The sequence below is a fragment of the Triticum urartu genome, chromosome 6A (genome assembly GCF_056163025.1).
Source record: "Triticum urartu cultivar PI428250 chromosome 6A, HENAU_Tu73, whole genome shotgun sequence".
Classification (NCBI taxonomy): Eukaryota; Viridiplantae; Streptophyta; class Magnoliopsida; order Poales; family Poaceae; genus Triticum; species Triticum urartu.
This window is the reverse complement of record NC_141878.1, coordinates 538,961,798-538,975,986: the sequence shown is the minus strand read 5'-3', so window position 1 is coordinate 538,975,986 and position 14,189 is coordinate 538,961,798. Positions and strand designations below refer to the sequence as shown.

Genomic DNA, 14,189 nt, shown 5'->3' with positions numbered 1-14,189 from the left:
ATCTCGTTACCGGCAAGTCTCTTTACTCGTTTCGTAACACATCATCTCGTGATCAACTCCTTGGTCACATTGTGCACATTATGATGATGTCGTACCGAGTGGGACCAGAGATACCTCTCCGTTTACACGGAGTGACAAATCCCAGTCTCGATTCGTGCCAACCCAACAGACACTTTCGGAGATACCTGTAGTGTACCTTTATAGCCACCCAGTTACGTTGTGACATTTGGTACACCCAAAGCACTCCTACGGTATCCGGGAGTTGCACAATCTCATGGTCTAAGGAAATGATACTTGACATTAGAAAAGCTTCAGCAAATGAACTATACGATCTTTGTGCTAGGCTTAGGATTGGGTCTTGTCCATCACATCATTCTCCTAATGATGTGATCCTGTTATCAACGAAATCCAATGTCCATGGTCAGGAAACCATAACCATCTATTGATCAACGAGCTAGTCAACTAGAGGCTTACTAGGGACATGGTGTTGTCTATGTATCCACACATGTATCTGAGTTTCCTGTCAATACAATTCTAGCATGGATAATAAACGATTATCATGAACAATGAAATATAATAATAATAACTAATTTATTATTGCCTCTAGGGCATATTTCCAACACTTTCCAATGTCTTCAGGATCATCAGAACTGCTGTCAGATTCTTCTTCAGATGAGGAGACAGCTTTTGCCTTCAAGGCATGAGTTCGCCCATAGTTGGGACCGTAGATGTCTCTTTTCTCAGAAAGCTTAAACTCGTGTGTGTTGAGCCTCTCAAGTATGTCAGACAGATCGAGTGTCTTGAAGTCAGGACGTTCTTGAATCATCAGGGCTAGGGTGTCAAACGAGCTGTCAAGTGATCTCAGGAGTGTCTTGACGACTTCATGCTTGGTGATCTCAGTGGCGCCGAGAGCTTAAAGCTCATTTGTGATGTCAGTGAGTCGATCAAACGTGAGCTAGACATTCTAATTGTCATTTGTCTTGAAGCAATTGAAGAGGTTGCGAAGGACACTGATTCTCTGATCTCTCTGGGTTGAGACGCCTTCATTGACCTTGGAGAGCCAGTCCCAGACTAGCTTAGCTGTTTCCAAAGCACTCACGCGGCCATACTGTCCTTTGGTCAGATGACCACAGATGATGTTCTTGGCAGTGGAGTCTAGTTGAACGAATTTCTTGACATCAGCAGCGGTGACACCTTCACCAGCCTTGGGAACGCCATTCTTGACGACATACCATAGGTCGACATCAATGGCTTCAAGATGCATGCACATCTTATTCTTCCAGTAGGTATATTCAGTTCCATCGAAGACGGGGCATGCAGCGGAGACTTTAATTATCCCTGCAATCGACATAGCTAAAACTCCAGGTGGTTAAACCGAATCACACAGAACAAGGGAGTACCTTGCTCTGATACCAATTGAAAGTGCATTATATCGACTAGAGGGGGGTGAATAGGCGATTTTTATGAAAGTCTTCAAAACATGGGAGTTTTGAAGACAAACGATAGAAATGAACCTATAACCATGCAGCGGAAGGTAGACTACCCTAGAAAAGCCATAGTCAAGTATTCAATGAAGTGAAAGCACAAAGACTAACAGCAGTTAGGCAGTACGGATCAGGATGGAAGATAATATGAAACCAATCTGAACAAACAGTCACATAGTGAAGACAAATGGACAATGCAAATAGGCAATGACTTCACAAGGACCAACTATAAATAAAGAGATGGGAAGGATAGAACCAGTGAGCTTGGTGAAGACAAAGATTTGGTAGACCAGTTCCAACTGCTGTGACAGTTGTACGTTTGGTTAGGGCGGCTAGGTATTTAAATCTGAGGACACACAGTCCCGGACACCCAGTCCTGAACACGCAGCTCAGAACACTCAGTCCTCACGTATTCCCCTTGAGCTAAGGTCACATAGACCTCACCCAATCACTCTGGTAAGTCTTCAAGGTAGACTTCCAAACCCACAGACTTCGTTCACCGGCGATCCACAATGACTCTTGGATGCTCAGAACGCGACGCCTAACCGGCTGGAGGATTCACAGTCCTCAAGTGTAATAAGTCTTCAGATCACACAGACAGGAAGACTTCAGTGATGCCTAACACTCTTTGGCTCTGGGTGGTTAGGGCTTTATCCTCGCAAGGAATTCTCTCTCAAAGGCTTCGAGGTGGGTTGCTCTCAAACAACAAAAACCGTACTCTAACTCTGAGCAGCCAACCGTTTATGGTTGTAGGGGGTGGGCTATTTATAGCCACTGGGCAACCTGACCTGATTTGTCCGAAATGACCCTTGGTCACTAAGGAACTGACACGTGTTCCAACGGTCAGATTTCAAACACACACGGCAACTTTACTTGGGCTACAAGCAAAGCTGACTTATCCAACTCTGGACAAGATTTGCTCTCATAATCTTCACTCGAAGACATAGGATTTTGGTTAAGCATCACTTCAGTCATTCTGACTGGTTCTCTTGGACCCCACTTAACAGTACGGTGGTTCCTATGACTCAACAAAGAAAAACACAGAACGACGAAACTGCTAAGTCTTCGCGCTCCATAGTCTTCACGTGATGTCTTCTCTTATCATAGTCTTCAATGTGAATGTCTTCACATACCACCTCTGACTTCAATGTCTTCATACATTTTTAGGGGTCATCTCTGGTAGGAAAACCGAATCAATGAGGGACTTCTACCTGTGTTATCCTGCAATTCTCACAAACACATTAGTCCCTCAACTAGTTTTGTCGTCAATACTCCAAAACCAACTAGGGGTGGCACTAGATGCACTTACACCTACGTTTTGGGTGTCCGGACTCCCGCAAAGCTCCCACACTTTTGTCTCCCATTTGCGAGAAAAATTGCGTCCGAACCACCCCGCAAATCGATACAAGTCGGTGTTGGATGGCTTTCACGGCCCGGACAACGCGTTCCAGAGATTTACGGGTCCGCGAGATGCCCTAACACTACGTGTGGAGATTTACTCTGTCGTGAAGCACCGGCGTTGTGCTACTCCCTCCAGTCCTTTTTACTCCACGTATTAGATTTTTGACTAGTCAAACATTGCAAAGTTTGACCAATTTTTTATTAAAAAATATCAACATCTACAATACCAAATATATATATATATACTATGAAACTACATTTCATCACGAATCAAGCAATATTGATTTGACATTGTGAATGTTGTTACTTTTTTCAATATGTTTGGTCAAAGTAGAGATACTTGAACTTTTGACAAAACTTATATGCAGACTAAAAATGGAGTAGTACACAAATGAAAAAGGGAAAAGTGTAACAGCTGACACCCCAAGGTTAAGTCTACAAGGCAGATGAAAATATACGGAAATATCAATTGCTTGACGTGTTTGAATTTTTCAAAGACGAGACTGGCTGATTGATGCAACAAGCAGCACTACGTACTTCAGACTTTTACATGGAAAATAAGATGAAAATAACAGGAAAATTCAGCAAAGAATACGTCATGTTCTGTAAATACTCTACCAACGGCACTCAAAGTTACAAAAACAGAGAAACTTGGATTGCATGTACGTCGAAAGTTGCAAGAATAATATAAACACAAATAAGAGCGCTCAACCTAAACAGGTTCGCTGGTCATAGTTAATCACTGCACTTGGGCAGCTGTGTTAGAGTTATATTAATATTGTCTTTTGGCCTTTTGCATTCTAGTCTATTGACATCCTCTTGTAGCCTTTTGGCATCCTCATGTATGTGTATATATGTTGGCTTTGATCTCCTAATAATACAAGTTGTTCTCCTCTCAACATCGCCAGCAGAATCAGCACGAAACACACGAATAGGTGTAGAGAACTGAGTGTGGACCATGGCAGCAAAACGCTTATAAATAGATAGAACCTCGCTACGAGAAGACATGAAGTAAAGCCAAGTGTAGCGAGAGAAATCATCTATAAAAATAATATAGTAGCGATGGCCCCCTTTGGAAGAAAAGGGAGCCGGTCCCCACACATCGGAATGAACTAAATCAAAAGGGCATTGAGACACTGACTCACTTGTAGGATAAGGTAACTGAACCTGTTTACCAAGCCTACAACCCTGACATTGCAAAGAGACATCTCCTGAGACAGGCCCCAGAAGACCACGACGAACTAAAGACGATAGCCGAGAACCACAAAGGTGACCAAGGCGATGATGCCACTGTTGGAAGGAGCTGGTAGCAAAAGCGGCGATGGCAGATGAACTGGCGAGTGTAGTGGCAGCGGAAGGAACATGAAGCTAGTCTAACTCTCAAAGCCCCTGGGAGTCAAGGCGACGAGGGCCAGCTCCAACCAAAGCCTTCGTGTGACGATCCTGGACAGTGCAAGAATCAACGTCAAGAATGACGCGACAACCAGAATCAGTAAGCTGACTTGCAGAAAATAAGTTCATGGTAAGGCGAGGAACATAAGAAACATCTGGAACATGAAATGAAGAAGTGGAAAGAATGCCTCGACTAGCAACAGGTAGAGGAGTACCATCAGCAGTAAGTGAAGGAAATATGCCCTAGAGGCAATAATAAAGTTATTATTTATTTCCCTATATCATGATAAATGTTTATTATTCATGCTAGAATTGTATTAACCGGAAACATAATACATGTGTGAATACATAGACAAACAGAGTGTCACTAGTATGCCTCTACTTGACTAGCTCGTTAATCGAAGATGGTTATGTTTCCTAACCATGAACAAAACAGTTGTTATTTGATTAACAGGATCACATCATTAGAAGAATGATGTGATTGACATGACCCATTCCATTAGCTTAGCACCCGATCGTTTAGTATGTTGCTATTGCTTTCTTCATGACTTATACATGTTCCTATGACTATGAGATTATGCAACTCCCGTTTGCCGGAGGAACACTTTGTGTGCTACCAAACGTCACAACGTAATTGGGTGATTATAAAGGAGCTCTACAGGTGTCTCCAAAGGTACATGTTGGGTTGGCGTATTTCAAGATTAGGATTTGTCACTCCGATTGTCGGAGAGGTATCTCTGGGCCCTCTCGGTAATGCACATCACATAAGCCTTGCAAGCATTGCAACTAATGAGTTAGTTGCGAGATGGTGTATTACGAAATGAGTAAAGAGACTTGCCGGTAACGAGATTGAACTAGGTATTGAGATACCGACGATCGAATCTCGGGCAAGTAACATACCGATGACAAAGGGAACAACGTATGTTGTTATGCGGTCTGACCGATAAAGATCTTGTAGAATATGTGGGAGCCAATATGAGCATCCATGTTCCGCTATTGGTTACTGACCGGAGACGTGTCTCGGTCATGTCTACATTGTTCACGAACCCGTAGGGTCCGCACGCTTAAGGTTTTGATGACAGTTATATTATGAGTTTATGCATTTTGATGTACCGAAGTTTGTTCGGAATCCCGGATGTGATCACGGACATGACGAGGAGTCTCGAAATGGTCGAGACATAAAGATTGATATATTGGAAGCCTATATTTGGATATCGGAAGTGTTCCGGGTGAAATCGGGATTTTACCGGAGTACAGGGAGGTTACCGGAACCCCCCGGGAGGTATATGGGCTTTAGTGGGCTTTAGTGGAAGAGAGGAGAGGTGGCCAGGGCTGGGTCGCGCGCCCCTCCCCCCCTAGTCCGAATAGGACAAGGAGAGGGGGGCTGCGCCCCCCTTCCTTCTCTCTCTCCTCTTTCCCCCTCCCGAATCCTATTCCAACTAGGAAAGGGGGGGAATCCTACTCCTGGTGGGAGTAGGACTCCTCCTGGCACGCCCTCCTCCTGGCCGGCCGCACCTTCCCCTGCTCCTTTATATACGGGGGCAGGGGGCACCCCTGGACACACAAGTTGATCCACGTGATCATATTCTTAGCCGTGTGCGGTGCCCCCTTCCACCATAATCCTCGATAATATTGTAGCGGTGCTTAGGCGAAGCCCTGCGACGGTAGTACATCAAGATCGTCACCACGCCGTCGTGCTGACGGAACTCTTCCCCGACACTTTGCTGGATCGGAGTCCGGGGATCGTCATCGAGCTGAACGTGTGCTAGAACTCGGAGGTGCCGTAGTTTCGGTGCTTGATCGGTCGGGCCGTGAAGACGTACGACTACATCAACCGCATTGTGCTAACGCTTCTGCTGTCGGTCTACAAGGGTACGTAGATCACACTCTCTCCTCTCGTTGCTATGCATCACCATGATCTTGCGTGTGTGTAGGAAAATTTTGAAATTACTACGTTCCCCAACAGTGGCATCCGAGCCTAAGTTTTATGTGTTGATGTTATATGCACGAGTAGAACACAAGTGAGTTGTGGGCGATATAAGTCATACTGCTTACCAGCATGTCATACTTTGGTTCAGCGGTATTGTTGGACGAAGCGGCCCGGACCGACATTACGCGTACGCTTACGCGAGACCGGTTCTCCTGACGTGCTTTGCACAAAGGTGGCTAGCGGGTGACAGTTTCTCCAACTTTAGTTGAACCGAGTGTGGCTACGCCCGGTCCTTGCGAAGGTTAAAACAACACCAACTTGACAAACTATCGTTGTGGTTTTGATGCGTAGGTAAGGTTGGTTCTTGCTTAAGCCCGTAGCAGCCACGTAAAACTTGCAACAACAAAGTAGAGGATGTCTAACTTGTTTTTGCAGGGCATGTTGTGATGTGATATGGTCAAGACATGATGCTAAATTTTATTGTATGAGATGATCATGTTTTGTAACCGAGTTATCGGCAACTGGCAAGAGCCATATGGTTGTCGCTTTATTGTATGCAATGCAATCGCGCTGTAATGCTTTACTTTATCACTAAGCGGTAGCGATAGTCGTGGAAGCATAAGATTGGCGAGACGACAACGATGCTACGATGGTGATCAAGGTGTCACGCCGGTGACGATGGTGATCACGACGGTGCTTCGAAGATGGAGATCACAAGCACAAGATGATGATGGCCATATCATATCACTTATATTGATTGCATGTGATGTTTATCTTTTATGCATCTTATCTTGCCTTGATTGACGGTAGCATTTTAAGATGATCTCTCACTAATTATCAAGAAGTGTTCTCCCTGAGTATGCACCGTTGCGAAAGTTCTTCATGCTGAGACACCACGTGATGATCGGGTGTGATAGGCTCTACGTTCAAATACAACGGGTGCAAAACAGTTGCACACACAGAATACTCAGGTTATACTTGACGAGCCAACCGAAAGGTCGAGCGTGAATCATATAGTAGATATGATCAACATAGTGATGTTCACCAATGAAACTACTTCATCTCACGTGATGATCGGACATGATTTAGTTGATTTGGATCACGTGATCACTTAGAGGATTAGAGGGATGTCTGTCTAAGTGGGAGTTCTTAAGTAATATGATTAATTGAACTTTAATTTATCATGAACTTAGTCCTGGTAGTATTAGCATATCTATGTTGTAGATCAATAGCTCGCGTTTAGCTCCCCTGTTTTATTTTTGATATGTTCCTAGAGAAAATTGTGTTGAAAGATGTTAGTAGCAATGATGCGGATTGGATCCGTGATCTAAGGTTTATCCTCATTGCTGCACAGAAGAATTATGTCCTTGATGCACCGCTAGGTGACAGACCTATTGCAGGAGCAGATGCAGACGTTATGAACGTTTCGCTAGCTCAATATGATGACTACTTGATAGTTTAGTGCACCATGCTTAAATGGCTTAGAATCGGGACTTCAAAGACGTTTTGAACTTCATGGACCATATGAGATGTTCCAGGAGTTGAAGTTAATATTTCAAGCAAATACCCGAGTTGAGAGATATGAAGTCTCCAACAAGTTCTATAGATAAAAGATGGAGGAGAATCGCTCAACTAGTGAGCATGTGCTCAGATTGTCTGGGTACTACAATCGCTTGAATCAAGTGGGAGTTAATCTTCCAGATAAGATAGTGATTGACAGAATTCTCTAATCACCATCACCAAGTTAGTAGAACTTCGTGATGAACTATAATATGCAAGGGATAACGGAAATGATTCCCATGCTCTTCGTAATGCTGAAATTGACGAAGGTAGAAATCGAGAAAAACATCAAGTGTTGATGGTAGACAAGACCACTAGTTTCAAGGAAAGGGCAGAGGGAAGAAGGGGAACTTCAAGAAGAACAGCAAGCAAGTTGCTGCTCAAGTGAAGAAGCCCAAGTCTGGTCCTAAGCCTAAGACTAAGTGCTTCTACTGCAAAGGGACTGGTCACTGGAAGCGGAACTACCCCAAGTGATTGGCGGATAAGAAGGATGGCAAAGTGAACATAAGTATATTTGATATACATGTTATTGATGTGTACTTTACTAGTGTTTATAGCAACCCCTCAGTATTTGATACTAGTTCAGTTGCTAAGATTAGTAACTCGAAACGGGAATTGCAGAATAAACAGAGACTAGTTAAGGGTGAAGTGACGATGTGTGTTGGAAGTGGTTCCAAGATTGATATGATCATCATCGCACACTCCCTATAATTTCGGGATTAGTGTTGAACCTAAATAAGTGTTATTTGGTGTTTGCGTTGAGCATGAATATGATTTGATCATGTTTATTGTAATACGGTTATTCATTTAAGTAAGACAATAAATTGTTGTTCTGTTTACATGAATAAAACCTTATATGGTTACACACCCAATGAAAATAGTTCGTTGGATCTCGATCGTAGTGATACACATAATCATAATATTGAAACCAAAAGATGCAAAGTTAATAATGATAGTGCAACTTATTTGTGGCACTACCGTTTAGGTCATATTGGTGTAAAGTGCATGAAGAAACTCCATGCTGATGGGCTTTTGGAATCACTTGATTATGAATCAGTTGATGCTTGCGAACCATGCCTCATGGGCAAGATGACTAAGACTCTGTTCTTCGGAACAATGGAGCGAGCAACAGATTTGTTGGAAATCATACATACTGATGTATGTGGTCCGATGAATATTGAGGCTCGCGACAAGTATCATTATTTTCTGATCTTCACAGATGATTTGAGAAGATATGAGTATATCTACTTGATGAAACATAAGTCTGAAACATTTGAAAAGTTCAAAGAATTTCAGAGTGAAGTGAAAAATCATCGTAACAAGAAAATAAAGTTTCTACGATCTAATCATAGAGAAGAGTATTTGAGTTACGAGTTTGGCCTTCAGTTAAAAACAATGTGAAATAGTTTCACTACTCACGCCACCTGGAACACCACAATGTAATGGTGTGTCCGAACGTCATAACCGTACTTTATTAGATATGGTGTGATCTATGATGTCTCTTACCGATCTACCACTATCATTTTGGGGTTATGCATTAGAGACAGCTGCATTCACGTTAAATAGGGCACCATCTAAATCCGTTGAAACGACACCGTATGAACTATGGTTTGGCAAGAAACCTAAGCTGTCATTTCTTAAAGTTTGAGGTTGCAATGCTTATGTGAAAAAAAATTCAACCTGATAAGCTCAAACCCAAATCGGAGAAGTGCGTCTTCATAGGATACTTCTATCACAGGTCCGAAGGCAAGATATTCGTTGCTTTGAATGGATCCTTTCTAGAGAAGGAATTTCTCTCGAAAGAAGTGAGTGGGAGGAAAGTAGAACTTGATGAGGTAGCTGTACCTGCTCCCTTATTGGAAAGTAGTTCATCACAGAAATCTGTTCCTGTGACTACTAGACCGATTAGTGAGGAAGCTAATGATGATGATCATGTAACTTCAGATCAAGTTACTACCGAACCTCGTAGAAAAAAAACAGAGTGAGATCCGCACCAGAGTGGTACGGTAATCCAGTTCTGGAGGTCATGTTACTTGACCATGACGAGCCTACGAACTATGAGGAAGCGATGATGAGCCCAGATTCCACGAAATGGCTTGAGGCCATGAAATCTGAGATGAGATCCATGTATGAGAAAAAAGTATGGACTTTGATTGACTTGCCCAATGATCGGCGAGCCATTGAGATTAAATGGATCTTCAAGAGGAAGACGGACGTTGATAGTAGAGTTACTATCTACAAAGCTAGAATTATCGCAAAAGGTTTTCGACAAGTTCAAGGTGTTGACTACGATGAGAGTTTCTCACTCGTATCTATGCTTAAGTCTGTCCGAATCATGTTAGCAATTGCCGCATTTTATGAAATCTGGCAAATGAATAAACAAAACTGCATTCCTTAATGGATTTATTAAAGAAGAGTTGTATATGATACAACCAGAAGGTTTTGTCAATCCTAAAGGTGCTAACAAAATGTGCAAGCTCCAGCGATCCATCTATGGACTGGTGCAAGCATCTCGGAGTTGGAATATGCACTTTGATGAGATGATCAAAGCATATAGTTTTATACAGACTTGCGGTGAAGCCTGTATTTACAAGAAAGTGAGTGGGAGCACTATAACATTTCTGATAAGTATATGTGAATGACATATTGTTGATCGGAAATAATGTAGAATTATTCTGCAAAGCATAAAGGAGTGTTTTGAAAGAAGTTTTTCAAAGAAAGACCTCGGTGAAGCTGCTTACATATTAAGCATCAAGATCTATAGAGATAGATCAAGACGCTTGATAAGTTTTTTTCAATGAGTACATACCTTGACAATATTTTGAAGTAGTTCAAAAATTGGAACGGTCAAAGAAAGAGTTCTTGGCTGTGTTACAAGGTGTGAAATTGAGTAAGACTCAAAGCCTGACCACGGCAGAAGATAGAAAGAGAATGGAAGTCATTCCCTATGCCTCAGCCATAGGTTCTATAAAGTATGCCATGCTGTGTACCAGATCTATTGTATACCCGACACTGTGTTAAGCAAGGGAGTAAAATAGTGATCTAAGAGTAGATCATAGGACAGCGGTCAAAATTATCCTTAGTGGAATAAGGAAATATTTCTCAATTATGGAGGTGACAAAAAGGTTCGTCGTAAAAAGTTACGTCGATGCAAGTTTTGACACAGATCTGGATGACTCTAAGTCTCGATCTAGATACATATTGAAAGTGGGAGCAATTAGCTAGAGTAGCTCCGTGCAGAGCATTGTAGACATAGAATTCGCAAAATACTTACGGATCTATATGTGACAGACCCGTTGACTAAACTTATATCACAAGCAAAACATGATCACACCTTAGTACTCTTTGGGTGTTAATCACATAAATGATGTGAACTAGATTACTGACTCTAGTAAACCCTTTGGGTATAGGTCACATGACAATGTGAACTATAGGTGTTAATCACATGGTGATGTGAACTATTAGTGTTGAATCACATGGCGATGTGAACTAGATTATTGACTCTAGTGCAAGTGGGAGACTGAAGGAAATATGCCCTAGAGGCAATAATAAAGTTATTATTTATTTCCTTATATCATGATAAATGTTTATTATTCATGCTAGAATTGTATTAACCGGAAACATAATACATGTGTGAATACATAGACAAACAGAGTGTCACTAGTATGCCTCTACTTGACTAGCTCGTTAATCGAAGATGGTTATGTTTCCTAACCATTAACAAAAGAGTTGTTATTTGATTAACAGGATCACATCATTAGAAGAATGATGTGATTGACATGACCCATTCCATTAGCTTAGCACCCGATCGTTTAGTATGTTGCTATTGCTTTCTTCATGACTTATACATGTTCCTATGACTATGAGATTATGCAACTCCCATTTGCCGGAGGAACACTTTGTGTTTTACCAAACATCACAACGTAACTGGGTGATTATAAAGGAGCTCTACAGGTGTCTCCAAAGGTACATGTTGGGTTGGCGTATTTCGAGATTAGGATTTGTCACTCCGATTGTCGGAGAGGTATCTCTGGGCCCTCTCAGTAATGCACATCACATAAGCCTTGCAAGCATTGCAACTAATGAGTTAGTTGCGAGATGATGTATTACGAAACGAGTAAAGAGACTTGCCGGTAATGAGATTGAACTAGGTATTGAGATACCGACGATCGAATCTCAGGCAAGTAACATACCGATGACAAAGGGAACAATGTATGTTGTTATGCGGTCTGACCGATAAAAATCTTCGTAGAATATGTGGGAGCCAATATGAGCATCCAGGTTCCGCTATTGGTTATTGACCGGAGACGTGTCTCGGTCATGTCTACATTGTTCTCGAACCCGTAGGGTCCGCACGCTTAAGGTTTTGATGACAGTTATATTATGAGTTTATGCATTTTGATGTACCGAAGTTTGTTCGGAATCCCGGATGTGATCACGGACATGACGAGGAGTCTCGAAATGGTCGAGACATAAAGATTGATATATTGGAAGCCTATATTTGGATATCGGAAGTGTTCCGGGTGAAATCGGGATTTTACCGGAGTACCGGGAGGTTACCGGAACCCCCCGGGAGGTATATGGGCCTTAGTGGGCTTTAGTGGAAGAGAGGAGAGGTGGCCAGGGCTGGGCCGCGCGCCCCTCCCCTCCTAGTCCGAATAGGACAAGGAGAGGGGGCGGCGCCCCCCCCCCTTCCTTCTCTCTCTCCTCTTTCCCCCTCCTGAATCCTATTCCAACTAGGAAAGGGGGGAATCCTACTCCCGGTGGGAGTAGGACTCCTCCTGGCGCGCCCTCCTCCTGGCCGGCCGCACCTTGCCCTGCTCCTTTATATACGGGGGCAGGGGGCACCCCTAGACACACAAGTTGATCCACGTGATCATATTCTTAGCCGTGTGCGGTGCCCCCTTCCACCATAATCCTCGATAATATTGTAGCGGTGCTTTGGCGAAGCCCTGCGACGGTAGTACATCAAGATCGTCACCACGCCGTCGTGCTGACGGAACTCTTCCCCGACACTTTGCTGGATCGGAGTCCGGGGATCGTCATCGAGCTGAACGTGTGCTAGAACTCGGAGGTGCCGTAGTTTCGGTGCTTGATCGGTCGGGCCGTGAAGACGTACGACTACATCAACCGTGTTGTGCTAACGCTTCCGCTGTCGGTCTACAAGGGTACGTAGATCACACTCTCCCCTCTCGTTGCTATGCATCACCATGATCTTGCGTGTGCGTAGGAAAATTTTGAAATTACTACGTTCCCCAACAGTAAGAACATTAATAGGAAAATCGAGAGATCTAAGAGAGGACAAGACAGAGGAATCAGAAGACATATGAAATGAAGCTCCAGAATCCAGAACCGATGGGGATGTACCAGACTGTGTAGATGGTGGTCGCTCAACACTAGAAGCACCAGTCACAGAGCCTGCAGTACCCATCGAAGAACCTGAAGCAACAAGTAGACGCTTAAGCTTCATAATATCCTGCTCAGTCAAGGAGACAGTAGACGACGTCGAGGAAGAAGCGCGAGTCCCAGTAGAAGAATTGCGCTCCCTATTACGCATATCATGCTTCTTCTTGAAGCAATCAGATTCGGGGTGACCATCCCTGTTGAAGTACCCACAATGAGTATGAGGACGAGAGCGGCCCTCACGAGTGCGGCTCTCACTACCAGAAGGAGTGGGTAGTAGCGGCGGAGCACTCGAGCGAGAAGGTACTGGTGGAGCAGCAGCTTGAGCAGCAAGCACAGATGGAACTTGAAGCAGACCGGCACCACGGAGGCGGGTCTCCTCAGCACGAAGCTCAGAAAGCACCTCAGAAATAGGAACACGGCCACGAGCAATCAACTGAGCACGCCAAGGCTCAAACTCCCCACAGAGCCGCGACAGAAACTCATAGACACGCTAAAACTCCAAGTCGGACCTCACAGTCTGGCAACAGGCGCAAGTGCCACAAACAGCAGTGTGAAGGGACTCAAGCTGGCGCCAGATAGCAGAACTCTGAGTGTAGAACTCATCAATAGTGGAGTCTCCCTGCTGAAGAGCATGCTCCTGACGTACCACGGCCAAGTAGAGAGCATCACCAGAGGGCTGATAGCGCTGACGAAGACGAGTCCACATCTCAAACACAGTGCCGAGACCCATAAACTCAGAAGCAAACTGTGGTAGAACACTGGCAGTGAGGATATCTCTTTTCTCACGTTTCCTGATACACCTGCCTACGTGCCTCATATTCCTACTCCTCCTTATCGTCCCACTATTGCAGATCCGACACCGTCTTCTCCTATCGTTCCTTCTCCTTCCTTATTGCATGACACCCCACCTTCATCACCGATGTCTTCTCCATCTCCATCACCTCCGGTGGTTCCTTCTCATCCCACTTTTCCTTTTCATTATACTCGACGTCGACGTGTTATGGATGAATCTACTG

General features: G+C 43.8%; 1 pseudogene; it reads right to left on the bottom strand.

The window, feature by feature from the left end:
• Positions 1–4,065: 4,065 nt before the first annotated feature.
• Positions 4,066–13,903, bottom strand: LOC147966143 (uncharacterized; annotated as a pseudogene).
• Positions 13,904–14,189: the final 286 nt, after the last annotated feature.